This window comes from Bombyx mandarina, chromosome 21, assembly GCF_030267445.1.
Source record: "Bombyx mandarina strain Sakado chromosome 21, ASM3026744v2".
Taxonomy (NCBI): domain Eukaryota; kingdom Metazoa; phylum Arthropoda; class Insecta; order Lepidoptera; family Bombycidae; genus Bombyx; species Bombyx mandarina.
Window position 1 is genome coordinate 8,174,755 of NC_143227.1, and position 17,553 is coordinate 8,192,307.

Sequence of the window (17,553 nt, forward strand, 5' to 3'; positions counted from 1 at the left end):
CCGCCCGATTAGCCTCCTCATGTCTCTAGGCAAACTGTATGAGCGTCTGCTCTACAAACGCCTCAGAGACTTCGTCTCATCCAAGGGCATTCTCATCGATGAACAATTCGGATTCCGTACAAATCACTCATGCGTTCAACAGGTGCACCGCCTCACGGAGCACATTCTTGTGGGGCTTAATCGACCAAAATCGTTATACACGGGAGCTCTCTTCTTCGACGTCGCAAAAGCGTTCGACAAAGTCTGGCACAATGGTTTGATTTTCAAACTATTCAACATGGGCGTGCCGGATAGTCTCAGGCTCATCATACGGGACTTCTTGTCGAACCGCTCTTTTCGATATCGAGTCGAGGGAACCCGCTCCTCCCCACGACCTCTCACAGCTGGAGTCCCGCAAGGCTCTGTCCTCTCACCCCTCCTATTTAGCTTATTCGTCAACGATATTCCCCGGTCGCCGCCGACCCATTTAGCTTTATTCGCCGACGACACGACTGTTTACTATTCTAGTAGAAATAAGTCCCTAATCGCGAAGAAGCTTCAGAGCGCAGCCCTAGCCCTAGGACAGTGGTTCCGAAAATGGCGCATAGACATCAACCCATCGAAAAGTACTGCGGTGCTATTTCAGAGGGGAAGCTCCACACGGATTTCCTCCCGGATTAGGAGGAGGAATCTCACACCCCCGATTACTCTCTTTAGACAACCCATACCCTGGGCTAGGAAGGTCAATTACCTGGGTGTTACCTTGGATGCATCGATGACATTCCGCCCGCATATAAAATCAGTCCGTGACCGTGCCGCGTTTATTCTCGGTAGACTCTACCCCATGATCTGTAAGCGGAGTAAAATGTCCCTTCGGAACAAGGTGACACTTTACAAAACTTGCATAAGGCCCGTCATGACTTACGCGAGTGTGGTGTTCGCTCACGCGGCCCGCACACACATAGACACCCTTCAATCCCTACAATCCCGCTTTTGTAGGTTAGCTGTCGGGGCTCCGTGGTTCGTGAGGAACGTTGACCTACACGACGACCTGGGCCTCGAATCAATTCGGAAATACATGAAGTCAGCGTCGGAGCGATACTTCGATAAGGCTATGCGTCATGATAATCGCCTTATCGTTGCCGCCGCTGACTACTCCCCGAATCCTGATCATGCAGGAGCCAGTCACCGTCGACGCCCTAGACACGTCCTTACGGATCCATCAGATCCAATAACCGTTGCATTAGATGCCTTCAGCTCTAATACTAGGGGCAGGCTTAGGGACCCCGGTAACCGTACTCGTCGAACTCGACAAAGAGGTCGACGTGCAACCTAACCCATGCATCGGCCCGCTGAGTTTCTCGCCGGATCTTCTCAGCGGGTCGCGATTCCGATCCGGTAGTAGATTCATTCGCGAAACAATTGCTCTTGAGTTGTTAGGTCTCCTTCGGAGGCGCTCGGGCGGTTGTTAGCAAATCCCGCCCCTCTTGGCTGAGCCTTTGCTCGCCCACCTGTCCTGGTGAAACTGGAAAGGCCTTCGGGCCACCAGTAAAGTTTCAATCATAAAAAAAAAAAAAAAAACGCAGTCAGTTAGTAATAGGAACTACTCGAGGCGAAACAGCGAACGGATCACCTGAAGCGATGCGAAAGAAGCAAAATGAGAGTTTTAAAGTGTTTGTGAAGTGTTTTCAGTGTTCTAAGTGTTGAATACAGTTTTTAGTTGTACTTTAGTGGAATTTTATTTATCCCGAACCCCAGCGCGTAACAACATTAAAGCTTTTTTTTAACACTAATGTATGCACGTACGTAATGTGGACCTACAGGGGTTGCTAGCACCATCCATTCTATTTCTGTCGCGAAGCAGTTTTCTGTCCGTGTTTCAACGATGGGATAGCCATTATACAATAAAGTTAAGACTTCTGGATAATGATTCAGGATGCATGGCATTCGCTTTGTGATATATGTATATTGGATTCGGTAGCTATAAAAAAAAATACATATGTACAATGAAATGTAAACAAACTATAATAAAAACATCTTATTTGTGTATTAAAATAGAAAAAACAAACTTTTTCCCCGACGTATTATTACAATCGCTCGTACACATAACATGCACAAGATTTTTTTTTCTTGTATTACAACACCCGCTACTGATTATAATATATATAGGAATTAAATAAATAAAAAATGAAAATAAAACCATTAGAAATGTCAATAGATATCTATGTATATATTAATACGTGAAGTAAAAACTTTGTATCCCTTTTTACGAAAATTGCGCGGACGGAGGAGTATGAAATTTTCCACACTTATACAGAATATAGAGAAGAAGTGCACAATGCTAATATTTTTTTAAAATAATGCATAAAAGATACAGTAAATCAATAAAGAAAACATTACACACACTACATACTATTACCATGTATTTGACGCACACACGCATGCATACTATTTATTGTCAAACTTTTGTTCTTGACGTCTGTTGTCAAATTGAGAAAATAATAAACATATTTGTCTTTAATAATATTTTTTATACTGTAGTCTTGGCGAAATTTGTGATTATAGAAGTATAAAATACAATCATAATAGTGTCAATACAATAGAATCAAATAGAAACTTACAATTGCAATTAATTATAGTCGAATTTCGACTACTGCGGGACCTCTAGTTTAAATAATTGCGCTCACAGAATAACACTAAAACAAATATCTAAACAATGTCAATCAAATTCATTTTGTTACATTATAACACAACATAGTAACACAATGCAGCAGCAAAATAACAAAAGCGTATTAAAACTAAAACTGTGATCGAGCTGTGCTATATAAGTGAGTATTGGAAACACGATTTTGATCGCAAACTTCAGGAAGCTATCAAATGTCTTTTTTGACCTATAAAATATTGGTCTCATACAAGGACGTTCAAACAAGCACGAAAGTCATTTCGTTGGGGACTGCTTAGACGTGCAAGGAGTATTATGTGAGGTAAGTTTCCAGGCTGGCAACATGCCAATGTTTGTAAAAAGTTCTCACCAGTAGGTCCCGTACAAAGGTACCTGGAAACTTTCACACGACTCGAGCTTTGTGTTTGCACAGTGCAGTTTCAGAATTACGCTGTGCACTTGTAACAAAACTTTATTCGTAATTATGGCTTTCGAAGGACTCTTCCAATTTTAAATTAGGATGACTAGTCAAAAACTCTTATAAATTAAATGCATAGCTTTTATGGAAAAAACCTTAAATTTAAAAATGACTTGAAATTCCTTCTCTGGTTCCTAAACGTGGTATTGATCAAATGTAAGTAGTAAAAAGTCTTAAAACAGCTGCGATATCTCTAAGAAAATAATTTTATACAGTCACTGACTAACCTTCATTTTTGTTGTTTGTTATAGCTGACTGAAAACTGGTCATTCCGTGACACCTTTTAATTGCATTATAATAAATAGCCTTTAATATAATCCTTCGAAAGAGAATACACAATACAATGAACATATCGAGCTAGAGAAGCTTTTATGTTCTTATAAGCCAGATAGACAACAAGCACGTTACATTCTCTGAACTCAAGATTAAAACTTACGACCCACCTATTAGATTTCAAAACGAATTTCTTGAAAGGCTTCAATACGGTTTGGTCATTAGGATTCAAAACAAAATAAGATGTGGTTCTGATTGTCGGCTCGTCTACTATAACATTATTTACTTAAAAAACAAAATATATAGGCTCCTTAATAAACATTGTTACAAGAAACTCGAAGGTAGTAAAAGGCAAAACACATGTGCGTTGACAAATTAAATTTGTTTATTCCGATCCCCCGTGTTATTGACTTCCATTTATGGCGGACTCCGTATTTCAATCTCCGGATATGAGAGACATCATGGTACCGCCTACGGGCTGCGGATTTTCTGTTTACGGTACCGTAGGGACGATAAACACCAGTACAGGGAAATCGACGGGGAAGAAGAAACGTATAAAATATATCGAACGCACGACCCACATTATGTCGTATTCGTGGACAACGTATATTACACCGGCTTATATGCAAAACGGACGTGTACCGAAAGGTTTAGGTTCAGTAAATTAAGTAAAATTTTGTCCTCCAATTGTTGGTAAGGAAATTTCCTGACATATAATGTGTATTTTTAATATTAATTTTAAATTATCTATGCTTTTTTAAGTTAGGTTCACAATTCCACTATAGCGATGGTTGTGGTTTAATTCACGAACACGGAACAACGACATAGAAGATTAACTTAAAAATTTCGGTAGCGTGATTCAGATTATCTTCCGATTTCAGCAATCCTCTACGGCTACATCACTCTCCAACGAGACCGAAAGTTGGATCAGTAACAATAGTAAGTATCCGTACAAGACCCAGTGCTATTTGAAGGACTCTCTGTCTTTCTTCAAATGACGTCTGGGGAAGATACATAGTGGTAGACAGCGACTTGGCTTTAGTATTGCTGACATCCACGAGACGGGCGAGTTCTTCTGCCTCTAAAGACAGAAAAATCAATATTGTTGTAATTAGAGAAGTCTACAAAGCGACGTGAATCGCTGGTTTAATAATGAAAAATATCGATATTTACTCTTGGAATTTCATTTAACGCTCTTTCAGAAAGTTATGCGCATCATTCTGGTTTAGCTTCTTCAATGCATCATTCTGGCTTAGCTTCTTCAAACTCTTGTCTATTATATGTGTAAAGGACGAGGGGTAAATAAAGTATAAATACCGATAAAGTCAGTGAATATTCATTACTAATATTGTACCGGCCTACCGGACGCAACGCGCTGTTCAATTTTTCCATTGTGATTTCTCGTTAAAATATACGCCCTTTTTATTGAAATATACAAATACTTTAAAAAATCTAAGCTACTTAAGCTCTTTTTTGTGCACTGCAGGGCAGGTAATAAAAATATTAAACAGTAACAACATAAATTACAATTAATAGTTGGTGTATGTGTGGTTTGGCTAATAAAGTGGAATAGAAAAGATTCAAGGGCTTATTATATAAACGTCGGCTTTTTTTTCGGGCTGGGGGCCGAACCTCCTACGAGGTCCCCGCGTCTTGGGGCCGCACGGGCTATGTGGGACTGGTCCGCGACTGCGAGACCGTGGGCCCAAGGCTGTTTTCAGGGCCCTACCCACTAAACGACACCCCAGCACTCTTCGCCCAAGCATCCGATCTCCTCCGAGGTCAAAACCCGGATGATGTAAGTGGGTTACCGCGGTCAACGCTACAACCAGACGACGCAGCTCACCCCGAGGATGCCCGGCCGCTGGGGCCTTCGAGGCGAATCGAAGGCTCTGAAACGTCGGCCGTCTCGGTACGGCAGCCCGCCAGGCCGCCCAGACGGAGCCGCTGGTGTCCCGGAATACCCCGCTGGACCAGCCTGCCGGGTCGGGACGCGATACACCGCCTCGGTGTATCGTATCTCCTTGGCGGCGCGCTAGAGTGCTGGTAGCGCGCTGCGCGGCCTCTACGGGCTTACTTACTCCTGATACAGTATTAATTTTTTAACCATTCTCGAAAAAAAAATCTTAACTCGAATTCACAATAAAGCGCACATCGATGAATAATAAAAGGCACATATCAAATTGACAACACTGCCAACCTACAGAAAGAATTTAGGGGAATTCCTTAGGCATAACTGTTGAATTTCTCTCAACTGAGTTGTCATGATTAAAGCGGACTTTAAATAGGCAGTGACAGGTTACTGCCTATTAAACTTATGTTATTATGTTATTATGTATTGGAGACATTTCCAAAAGTTCAGTTCGATCGAGATTTCTGGTAAGGATTCGAGGGCTCCTTGAGCCCCGGGGCACTGCCCCGCCTAGCCCCTAGGTAGCTACGCCACTGCTTAGCGGTAATTTAGTAATTGATTATAATCAAATTAATGTGCTTACAAGTTGATGTTAACCACATCCCGTTAGGCGGATGCCAAATTCGTTTTTTCATACGAAATTAAATTCATTCATTTCATGTTAATGAACAAAAATTTTATCAGTACTACAAGACTCACTTAAATCAGTAAGCGAATGAACTCGTAAAACATAAGAAATAAAAAAAGAGCATTTCCACTTTGAGAGACTCGCGTGTGAGATGGGAATTAATGTTTTCCTATCTCCATTATCTTACTAGGTAATAGAAACCTATATATTATTATACTAGGTAAGCTACATATTGAATAAAAATAATAGAATTGTTTTAGTTTTGTTTTCTCAGTAAGTATGTTAGCTGTGCTATAGAACTAAGACTAGAACTCATGTCTCGAGGTGGGTAGCAGCATTTACGTTGTTGATGTCTAAGGGCTCTTGGCTAGCTTGGTGTTAAATGCTTTTTTTTTTTGTAGCGTAAATGCGTGGACAAGATCATGGCCCACCTGGAGTTAAATGGTTACCGGAGCCCATAGACATCTACAACGTAAATGCCGCCACCCACCTTGAGATATGAGTTCTAAGGTCTCAGTATAGTTACAACGGCTGCCCCACCCTTCAACCGAAAAGTTTTTTTTATTTATTGCTTATATGGGTGGACGAGCTCACAGCCCACCTGGTGTTAAGTGATTATTGGAGCCCATAGACATCTACAACGTAAATGTCGCCACCCACCTTGAGATATGAGTTCTAAGATCTCAGTATAATTACAACGGCTGCCCCACCCTTCAAATCGAAAGGTTTTTTTTTATTTATTTCTTATATGGGTGGACGAGCTCACAGCCCATCTGGTGTTAAGTGGTTACTGGAGCCCATAGACGTCTATAACGTAAATGCCACCACCCACCTTGAGATATGAGTTCTAAGGTCTCAGTATAGTTACAACAGATGCCCCACCCTTCAAACCGAAACGCATTACTGCTTCACGGCAGAAATAGGCAGGGTGGTGGCGCCTACCCGTGTAGACTCCCAAGAGGTCCCACGACCTGTAGATAAATTTTTAGTCATAGTTGTTTAGAAAGGAGAGTAGCGTGTAAAAGTAGATAACAATTACTTGTAAGAATGACCGCGCAATCTGACGTAATTATCAAAAAAATACTGACACTTACTAAGACCACCATCTCCAGTTACGACATAAATAATACACTTAATATTTATGAAGCTACGACGAGGGGTAAAACTAAACATAAGTATGTAAATCTCCGAATTTGTTTTATGTCACGTTTGTGACAAGCTTCACTCGCAAAACGTTACAATAGCCGGTGTCGGTGAAAAATCTCAATTCTCAATAGAACCCAGGAAAGTGTAATCGAAATGTCCAAAGTTAGGCTAGCTTAAGACCGTTGGGATCTAGAGCTTTCCGCTTAATGGATTACATTGTCGCCTGAATTTCTTACAAATACGACTGAAGAATTCGCAACGGTGTAAAAATCTATTCGAATAAGTATCTCGACCGAAAACAAATCTAGTCATAAAATTGAATAGTCAACTATCAAAACAAAATGGACGATAGCTTTGCGTTAGAAATAGGCAGGAGGTGATGTAGAAGCTGTCTCTTAGAAGCTAAACGCAATACCACCGCCGCATTCGATATGAGTGTCCTGTATTATTTTTTATCATCAAAATCAGTAACACCAATAACTTATCCAAATAGCACAAATCACAATTTACTTTAAATATGAATTATGACACAGCATTGTATTGACAAATTATACCGCGTACCGTAACGAAAATTTCTCGTCGAGATTTTAATAGCTTAGTCATGGAAATAATGAATGGAATGAATATTAATATGGCACTTGAATGGGAGCTCACCTTAACAATGCAAAGAGATTCTCTACGGAGCGCAGTCCTTATCGCTACTCATAGTGATCACCGTCATAAAAACCTGACGTGTATTTTACGATCTAGATTTAATGTAGCCATTCAAAAACCTGGTCTCGAAATTCAAAGTAGTATAGTAAATAGATGTTTGTGAATAAATGCCTGCGTCAGATTTTGAAAATCTTTTAGAAGATCACTAACAAAGAGCTGTGGAAGATCGCCAAGCAGACACCAATGGAGAAGGAGATCCTTACGCGGAAGTGGCATTGGATTGGTCACATATTGAGAAAGTCCGATACCCACCTATCAAAGAGAGCACAGACCTGGAAAGTGTTTGGCAAAAGGAAGAGAGGCCGCCCCAGAACAACTTGGCGTCGCTCGGTGGTGCAGGAGCTAGGGGTCTTAGGCATGACGTGGGAGAAGGTAGAACAGACTGCTCAAGACCGATGTAAATTGAAGGATTTGATTCGAGCCCTACACCCCAGCAGAGGGTAATAGGAAAGAATGATGATGATGATGATAGTAAATAGATACCATAAAGCAAGCGAAGTAAATGTGCGTTATGGGTACCAGAGACTGATAAAGATAATAATATATTACACTTATATATGTTTAAATATATACGTATATAGATAATAAGCATCCAGAGAATGAGCAAACTAACCTGTATATATCACACAATGTTTGCCCGATGCGGGAATCGAACCCACGACCCTCGGTGCAATAGTCAGATGCACTAACTACTTCACTATAGAGTAATACGTTTGCTGTATGCCCAGCGTGAAGGTGTGAACGCTGTGCCCTTGTTCCGCAATACATCACCTTTTTTTTTATTGCTCAGGTGACTGGACGACCTCACAGCCCACCTGGTGTTAAGTGGTTACTGGAGCCCATAGACGTCTACAACGTAAATGTGCCACCCATCTTGAGATATGAGTTCTAAGGTCTCAGTATAGTTATAACAGCTTCCCCAACCTTCAAACCGAAACTCATTACTGCTTCACGGCAGAAATTTCCAGGGTGGTGATACCTACCCGTGCGGACTCACAAGAGGTCCTACCACCAGTTCACAAGAGGTCCTACCACCACCTCACTGATGGGTGGAAAAAGCGAACGAGTTATTTAAAATGGATCGTTGTAACCATTAAAAATATTCTTCATATTAAATTTACCATCTGCTATCACTTACTTCGCTTAATTTAAAACAATAATATATCTAAGGAATCTAAGGAATCTAAGGAATCTAAGGAATCTAAGAACGATTTTCGTCAAATTATAAATTTCTATCTAACTAGGTGTAAGTAGTCTGTCAATCAGTTCCGGTTGAGGATCTTAATGACATAATTATTACACAGAGAATCTTTGATAATATCTAGTCGGAAACACTACTTTTGGTTAGACGATATGAGCTTTGAGACTTTAGCTTTATGACGCTTACTGTAGCAGTACCGATAAAAAACTCTAGACCAAGACTCTAGACTCTAGACCAAGAAGGGGATCAAAATGAAATCAATCTATATGATTTATTAAGAAAATCATTAAAATAAGTAAGTTATTTTCCTAAACGTAACAATGGCTTTCCAAAGCTCGTTGTATTTACTGAATAATTATGGAAATGAAAATATTTCCTAATCAATAATATCCTATTCCTAATATTATAAGTCAGTAGGGATTTAGATTGAGTAGTCCATGAAACCAGTACACGAGGGTGTTCATTAGAATTAACAAAGGAACATCGCAGTGGTCCGCCGATTGATAAAGTTCTGATCGATAAAGTTTAAAGGTGAAGAGTAAAGTTCGGCACGTGGTTAGCAACGTATCTGTTTCATTAGATAGTTCCGAATTATGTTATAATATGTCATTGGTATATTGGTATCGTCAATGTTAATATATTTCATTAATTATATGTATAAAGCCGATCTTTTCATTCAGTGGGAACATAATATGGTCAATGAATAACAAAAAAAAAACAAATTTTATTAGTTATAGTTTCATTCGGTGTACTTACACCCGACTTAAATATAATATTAATATTGAAACATTTTTTGAATAACGAATGAATTTAGCTTAAACTGAAATATCGTGGAAGCAGTCTTGGTGCGGCAAGGGTACCTCGGGACTTGGGAAATGAGAAATTCCATAAAATGGATAATAAACTTATATTTTTGGTAAAACGACTCAATGAAAAGGTTCAGCAAATAAACTTTAGAATTAATATTTCAATTAGTAACCATGGTGACTTATAACGGTTATATATTATATAAATATATTTTTAGCATCTGTGTAAGTGTACTAATTTGGGAAAACTAAACAAAATCGCTGTACGTGGTTTCTGGGATTCTTTAGAAAAGTCCATTGTAGTTTCAGTAATTTCCCACTGTTCCCCTATTTCATTCAATTTCATTTCCGCTCCATTTCACTGTTCAAGTAAAAAAATAACAAAAATTAGAGATTTTGGTTTAGTTAACACAATGTGGGTAATGATGGCATCGCCAGAAACCAATTGCCGTCTTTCCGGGGAGGTTTCCGAGGCTAGAGGATGCCCGGAGTCATCTTGACGGTCTGTAGATGTCGGGAGCGGACCGCGGGCCCAAGAATGTTTTTAGGGCTCTGGCCACCACACAACTCTCCATGCAGTCGTCGTCCAATCTCCGCCCGGGCAGAGTAGTGGGTTTCCGCGGTCAACACTACAATCACTGACCCGTCGGTCAGGCGTCCTAGGGGTGACGCCACAAGTCTGTTTTTTTTTTTAATTGCTTAGATGGGTGGACGAGCTCACAGCCTACCTGGTGCTAAGTGGTTACTGGAGCTCATAGAAATCTACAACGTAAATGCGCCACCCACCTTGAGCTATAAGTTGCAACGGCTACCCCACCCTTCAAACCGAAACGCATTACTGCTTCACGGCAGAAATAGGCAGGGCGGTGGTACCTGCCCGTGCGGACTCACAAGAGGTCCTACCACCAGTACCTGCCTATTTCTGCCGTAAAGCAGTGACGCGTTCCGGTTTAAAGGGTTGGGCAGCCGTTGTGCTATATAAAATCGAGACTTAGAATTTATGTTTCAAGGTGAGTTGCGGCATTTGCGTGGTTGACTTCTATGTGCTCCAATTACCACTTCCCACCAGGTGGGCCGCAAGATTGTCCAGCAAAAAAAACACACACAAAATAAACTTTAACAAACAAAAAAGTACGCACGTCTTTGATCATACTTCCGATCCGATAAATTAAATAGATGCTTTTTATAGAACAGTACGATGCCATTATTATTAAATATTTTAGTGTTACTTAAAATATTGGTAAAACTTAATACTCTTTACCTCGAGACTGTCAACAACATACATTTACAAGCTTACCTTCTCTTGAACTTGGTGTCATATGCTTTTATGACGAGAAACAAACCTTCGTTCAATATATTTAAGGCATCTGCTCTCCCACGACCGCCTAAAAAAGGAGCGTAATATTATCGGGGTTCATTTATAAATGTATATGACTTTGTTCATTCTATTATAATTTTTAAATACCTGATCACATTCCAATGCATAAGAATCCTTACATCGAATAAAACTGGCTTTTTGTATCATTTTTAGACAAAACAATCGTGTTTTAAATTTTAATTTTCAGATAAATTATAGAAGAAGCGGATTTACAAACTAGGGCAAAGATAATTAATTTGGATGTTTTCATAACAAATTCTATTTGTAGTCTTAGGGTACCCCGCTTGTGCATAGGGCCCTTACAAGTTGTCTCCACTTCACCCTGTTTTACACTTGCTCTTTAACATTATTTAAGTGTGTAATAGTCGTGTTTGGTAAATAGTTATTATGCAAATTCCAAAGGAAATCGATGTATTGCACTCTATTACAATTTGTTTTACACATATTATTGTTTTAGACATAATTAAAATTTTGACGAAGCATGTTGCGGATAATAACATGTACTTTTAGGTTAGGAATATTGTGTTCTTTTTTTATAATAAATAAATTAATTGTAAAAATTAAAATGTTATATGTCGACATCACGATACCTTAGTCGACGGTGACAACGTAAACTGCAAGGCTAAGCCGTAAAAGTAGTTTCGATTATGTTCTAAGCATATAAATGTTTTTAGCAATACTTATGTCATGAATCAATAAATAGCTGTATCCGGAATTCAATAGTTATTATGCAAATTACAAAGGAAATCGTATTTATTGTACTCTATAATTTACAATTTGTTCTAAACATAATATTGTTTTAAATTTTTGGGAGTCCTAGACGTAATTAAAATGTTATATGTCAACATCACGATACCTTAGTCGACGTTGACAACGCAAACCGTAAGGCTAAGCCGTAAGAGTAGTTTCGATTATTTTCTAAGCATATAAATGTAGCAATACTTATGTCATGAATCAATAAATAGCTGTATCCGGAATCCAAGGCAGGATCCTTTGAGCTGGGCGCTCCGCGAGCTGTGAAATGGTTTGTTTGTGATTAATTTAGTGCCCACCCTTGTCCGATGTAATAAATATGCAATGACCGTGCTTTCGAATTAAATTTACATCGAGAAAGCTAAGGGTTTTTCTGAGCGATTTTACATTTTACCTTCGACCTGCATACGTTTAGTAGATTTTGTATCGGATTAATGGTTTGTGAAATACGTTAAAACTCATATTTGATTTAAATGAATATTCAATTTAGAATGGTTTTTTTAAAGAAAATATAATGAATGCTAACTGAAAATGATCAATCTATTTTAGAAAATAAATCTGTACCTTAGTCTAGATGAAACCTTAAACTGTTACATAAGTGAGATTTGTCATATTTATAGTTATCTAAATTGACTTTCATTACCATTACTAAAATACCATAAATATTCGACCAAAGTAGCTTAGAGCTATTCAAGCATAATACTCACTAAATTGGGAAAGTTACTAAAATTGTATGTATCGGCGCAACATTGCTATTTCGTTAACTGAGATTGGTTAAAGTTAACTGTTTCCTTAATGTTAACATTGTTGGTTAACTATTATACCTCCAGCGCATGGAAACAATTGTTTAAGTCTGTATTCAAGAGATCTGAACAAACCACCCCCCCTATTCTACTATAGATACGAGTACCCATTGTCTCCTCGTCATATACATATAATAATATAGATATAATAATCTCACTTTGCTAGGAGGGAGAACAAACTAAATGAAATTATCCATTATTTTAAAGGAATATATAATATATTTATACGAATCATCGGTAAGCTCGTTAATGACCGACGGTAATGAGAAACAAAACAATACTGAGGAATAAATAAACATAATAGTTTGTCAGGTTTCAAAATGACATCGATATGCAAGTATCTACAGTATCTATTATAGCAGTCTGAAGAGGTAACAAATTAACGGACTAAGGCAGTCAGTCAGCGCACCCTAAGTCCTCTTTTATTTAAGACTAGCTGAGTCTCGCGATGTTACCCGCGCTTATTATCGTACTGCGGGTGACACCGCGGGGTGTAGCCTAAGTTACTTCTAATATCATCAGCTGCCTATCAGTGAAAGTCCCGTCAAAATCGGTTAAGCCGTTCCAAAGATTAGCCGGAAGAAACAGACAGGCAGACAGACAAAAATTGTAAAAAATGCTATTTTGGTGTATGTATATTCAATGCATGTAGTAAAAAGTAGCTATTTCAATATTACAAACAGACACTCCAATTTTATTTATATGTATAGATTTGATTGGACCTACGAGCAACAGTAGTAACAGCGAGAACATTTCGTCCGCCTATATGAGCACTTTGGTGTAGTTAGTCTTTTGCATATTTATTTATTTATATAGCCAATATTCAAACTAAGTAATTGTTAGGACTTCCTTTTCCTTATTCCTTCTTCAATCCCCTACCCACGCCATCTGTTGAGACTACAAGAAAAACTACGCGCGTATGAAAATGGCGCGAAGTGTGTAAAAAATCTAAAACATGGTGCCGGTGTAATAACGATAAAATTGTGATTTGTTGATCAATCAGCACATAGAACTCTCGCCAGTGAGAAAATTTAATAGTGCATCAACGAAATACAGAGTGAGTCCTAAAACTTATCCTTTTCCTAATCCCAAACATATCTAAATTCAAAACAGTAATCATCTGCAGTATGTTCATAATTATAGCACAGTAGGACTACGTACTAACGTGATTAGCACAGCGAGGTACGAGATTATCGAAGCGTTTCTTAAAAAGAACACCATTCCAGTAATGACGTCCTCTACAAGATAAAGCCAAGAACACAATCATGGGTTATTCAGAGCGTAAATAAAGCAACGTAAAGGAACGTTTTCCAATAATGGTGCCCATTAAGGGTGTCACAGCGTTAAAAAACGTATATGTTTCTTCATGTCTGTTAGTGCGTTAAATTTAGGCAGTTTTTTGTAATAAAATATTGTTTCGTAAACACACATTTCATAGGCAAATATCTCTCGAACTTTATTGATTTCCGTTGCGGTATTTATCAGTAAACAAAAGGAAACTGGTATGATTTGAATATAGACAAAAAACAATCGCGCATTTATTGAGATTCTTATTGACAGCGTTGTTGTTATCGTATTCTCTTATATCGAACAGAACGCAATCTGACGTCGCGATGATCATTTTTTTTTTTTATTGCCTTTGTCGGCAGACGAGCATACGGCCCACCTGATGGTGAGTGGTTACCGTCGCCCATGAACTTCAGCAATGCCAGGGACAGAGCCAGGCCGCTGCCTACCGCTTAATACTCTCCACAAGCCCCGTTTGAAGAAGGACATGTCATAGCGCTCGGGAAACACCGTGGAGGGGAGCTCATTCCATAGCCGGATGGTACGTGGCAAAAAAGATCTCTGGAAACGCACTGTGGATGACCGCAGTGGCTCCAGGTAGTATGGATGAACTCTACTCCGGTGGCGGGCGGTGCGATGGTAAAAACGAGATGCTGGTATCATCTCGAACAATTCATCAGAGCACTCCCCATGGAACATGCGGTACAAATACAGAGAATTAAATACATTCGCGATGAAATATTGTAAACGTAAATTACAAAGAGAATTTCGTGTCCAATTAAATCACTAAAATGACGATGGGCTTCTATTAATTTATATAGATATAAAATTCAAAACAGCTACATTCGGACCTATAGATCTACAGAGTAAAAACAATATTGGCCTACTATAAATTGCTTACTATATCCCGTCACGGGAAGATACCCCCCTATCTTGCCCATTCCTGCAGTAATACGATTTTGGGTTCCAGTGTACGGACTATAGACAGCTGTTATTACGAAACTAGATCAACCATTTACCTCATATCTCAAGGTGAACGGTGACATTCACATACATCTTAGGGTCGTCGCGTCCCCTTACGGGGGGTGAGGGACGGGCCTCGGGAATCCCCCTCTGCCCGGGCTTGTGACTCCCTGCCTATCGAGGCAGGGGTGATGAACTGCAGGTTGGAGCGATGCAGGTTTGAGCGCGTTGGGTAGGACGTTGACGATGATCTTCTGTTCATCTTCACTCTTCTTTACTTCTTAACATACAAGATCCGATAATCAATTAAAATGAGTTGGGCTGTGAAGTCATCCATATTTGAAATAAAAAAGATTGGGCTTGAGTGTAACCACATAGGCTTCAAGCACTTAGACAAAATAAAAATGACATCCAAAGAAAATAAATAAAAGCGAGCGAAAAGCACAAAGATTTGAAATGGTTCCCTCGAAAACTAAACAGCAAAGCTTTATAAAAGCCGAGAAAGAGAATTTACCTTTCAAGTTTGGCTGAGCTCTGGTAATAAGTAACACCACGGGCGGCGATAAATTTCGCAAAGAAACCGCGTTTTACCGATACCCGGTACATTAATACAGATTTTCTAAGATTATTGTAACTTAGCCGACGGTTATTTGCCGGTAGGAGCCCGTTTTATCCTTCCAGACACCAATATAAATCTGCGTAATAAAAACGTAGCCTCGGTTGACCAATAAAAATGAGAAAAATAAATTTGTTTTCATTTGAGGTAATGTAAAAAAAGTTAAACGTCTTAAATGTATTTTTGTTGTTATTATTAAGAAACCATAAAAATCACCCATCAAAAGAATATTGTACAAGAAGTATATCAACGTATTCAATAGGGTTTTTGAAAAAAAAAAATTTTTGTGATAAATGGAAAGATCATAATATATAAGTTTTTTAACAAAACTATTTTATTTTTCACAATAATTCTTAAGTTATTTGAAAATAAAAATTAATTTTTGTATCCAGTACCGAAGACACACCGACAGCTCCCGAACAAACCCGAGCGCGTGTGACGTCATAGTGTTAGTTTCCCTCATTGCAGCTCATATAGAAATAATAAGTACAGTGTTTTGATATATTTAATTTTGTTGTCATTATTAAATATTCAAATATTTATATTGAAAATGTCGAACCTCAAAAGTTTTTTTAAAACAAATGGGATTTTGAAAAAAAAAAATTGATTTTTTTATGTATTTAAAAAAATATATACAATTAATTATAAAGAGCTAGCTGACCCGGCAGACTTCGTAGTGCCTCAATCAATAAGTAAAAGACCTAAGCTTTTTAAACTAAACGGAGAACACATCAAATGAAAAACAAAATTGTTATTTTTAGTTAATTCCGAGCATTTTCATATTTATTTACCTTTTAAACCTTCTCTAGACTTCCACAAATAATTCAAGACCAAAATTAGCCAAATCGGTCCAGCCATTCTCGAGTTTTAGCGAGACTAACGAACAGCAATTCATTTATATATATATATAGATAGATAAACGTCATGTAATGAAATGCAACTAAACAATTTACATCAAAATTTGATGTGTAATGTATTGTTGTACTAAACAATGTAATTGGATTTTAAACTTTAATTTAATTCTGTTCTCTTTCCAGTATATTCAGATTATTACAATACTAAAGATACTAACATATAGGTAGGTAACATTCGATCACATTACACGTAATAATTTAGGCATATTTTGTGGGAAATTCCAATGTTACGTTAAAAAGAAACATCTATGAAGGGAAACCGGGGGTGCAGTATTTCATACATAATTGGTTTATTACAGTGATAGGCGGTCTAACTCGCAGTCCACCTGTTCCCTGATGGCTTCCATAGAGATTCCGTATGTTCCATGTTCCATGGGGAGTGCTCTGAGGAATTGTTCGAGATGATACCGGCATCTCGTTTTTACCATCGCACCGCCCGCCACCGGAGTAGAGTTCAACCATACTACCTGGAGCCACTGCGGACATCCACAGTGCGTTTCCAGAGATATTTTTTGCCACGTACCATCCGGCTATGGAATGAGCTCCTCTCCACGGTGTTTCCCGAGCGCTATGACATGTCCTTCTTCAAACGAGGCTTGTGGAGAGTATTAAGCGGTAGGCAGCGGCTTGGCTCTGCCCCTGGCATTGCTGAAGTCCATGGGCGACGGTAACCAGTCACCATCAGGTGGGCCGTATGCTCGTCTGCCTACAAGGGCAATAAAAAAAAAAAGATTTCAACATAAATGCCGCCGCCCACGTTGAAATTCAAGGTGGAACTCTTAATTATATCCATAGGAAGTCATATTCATCCTAGCCCTCAGAATGTAAACGCATGAATGCCTGGAGTACAAGTTGGTCGTTGGTGATAACCCACTGACGTGAGCTTACAATACGCCGATACAGCTACAATGTTAGGCATTAGTAAAACTAGGCACGGGAACTGTAATAATTTGGAAGAAAAAAAATAATTGCAAAGAGATTACTGCTACGGATTAGTTGATAAGGTGGTTAGTAAGGTAACTAACTAGTGGTAACCATGT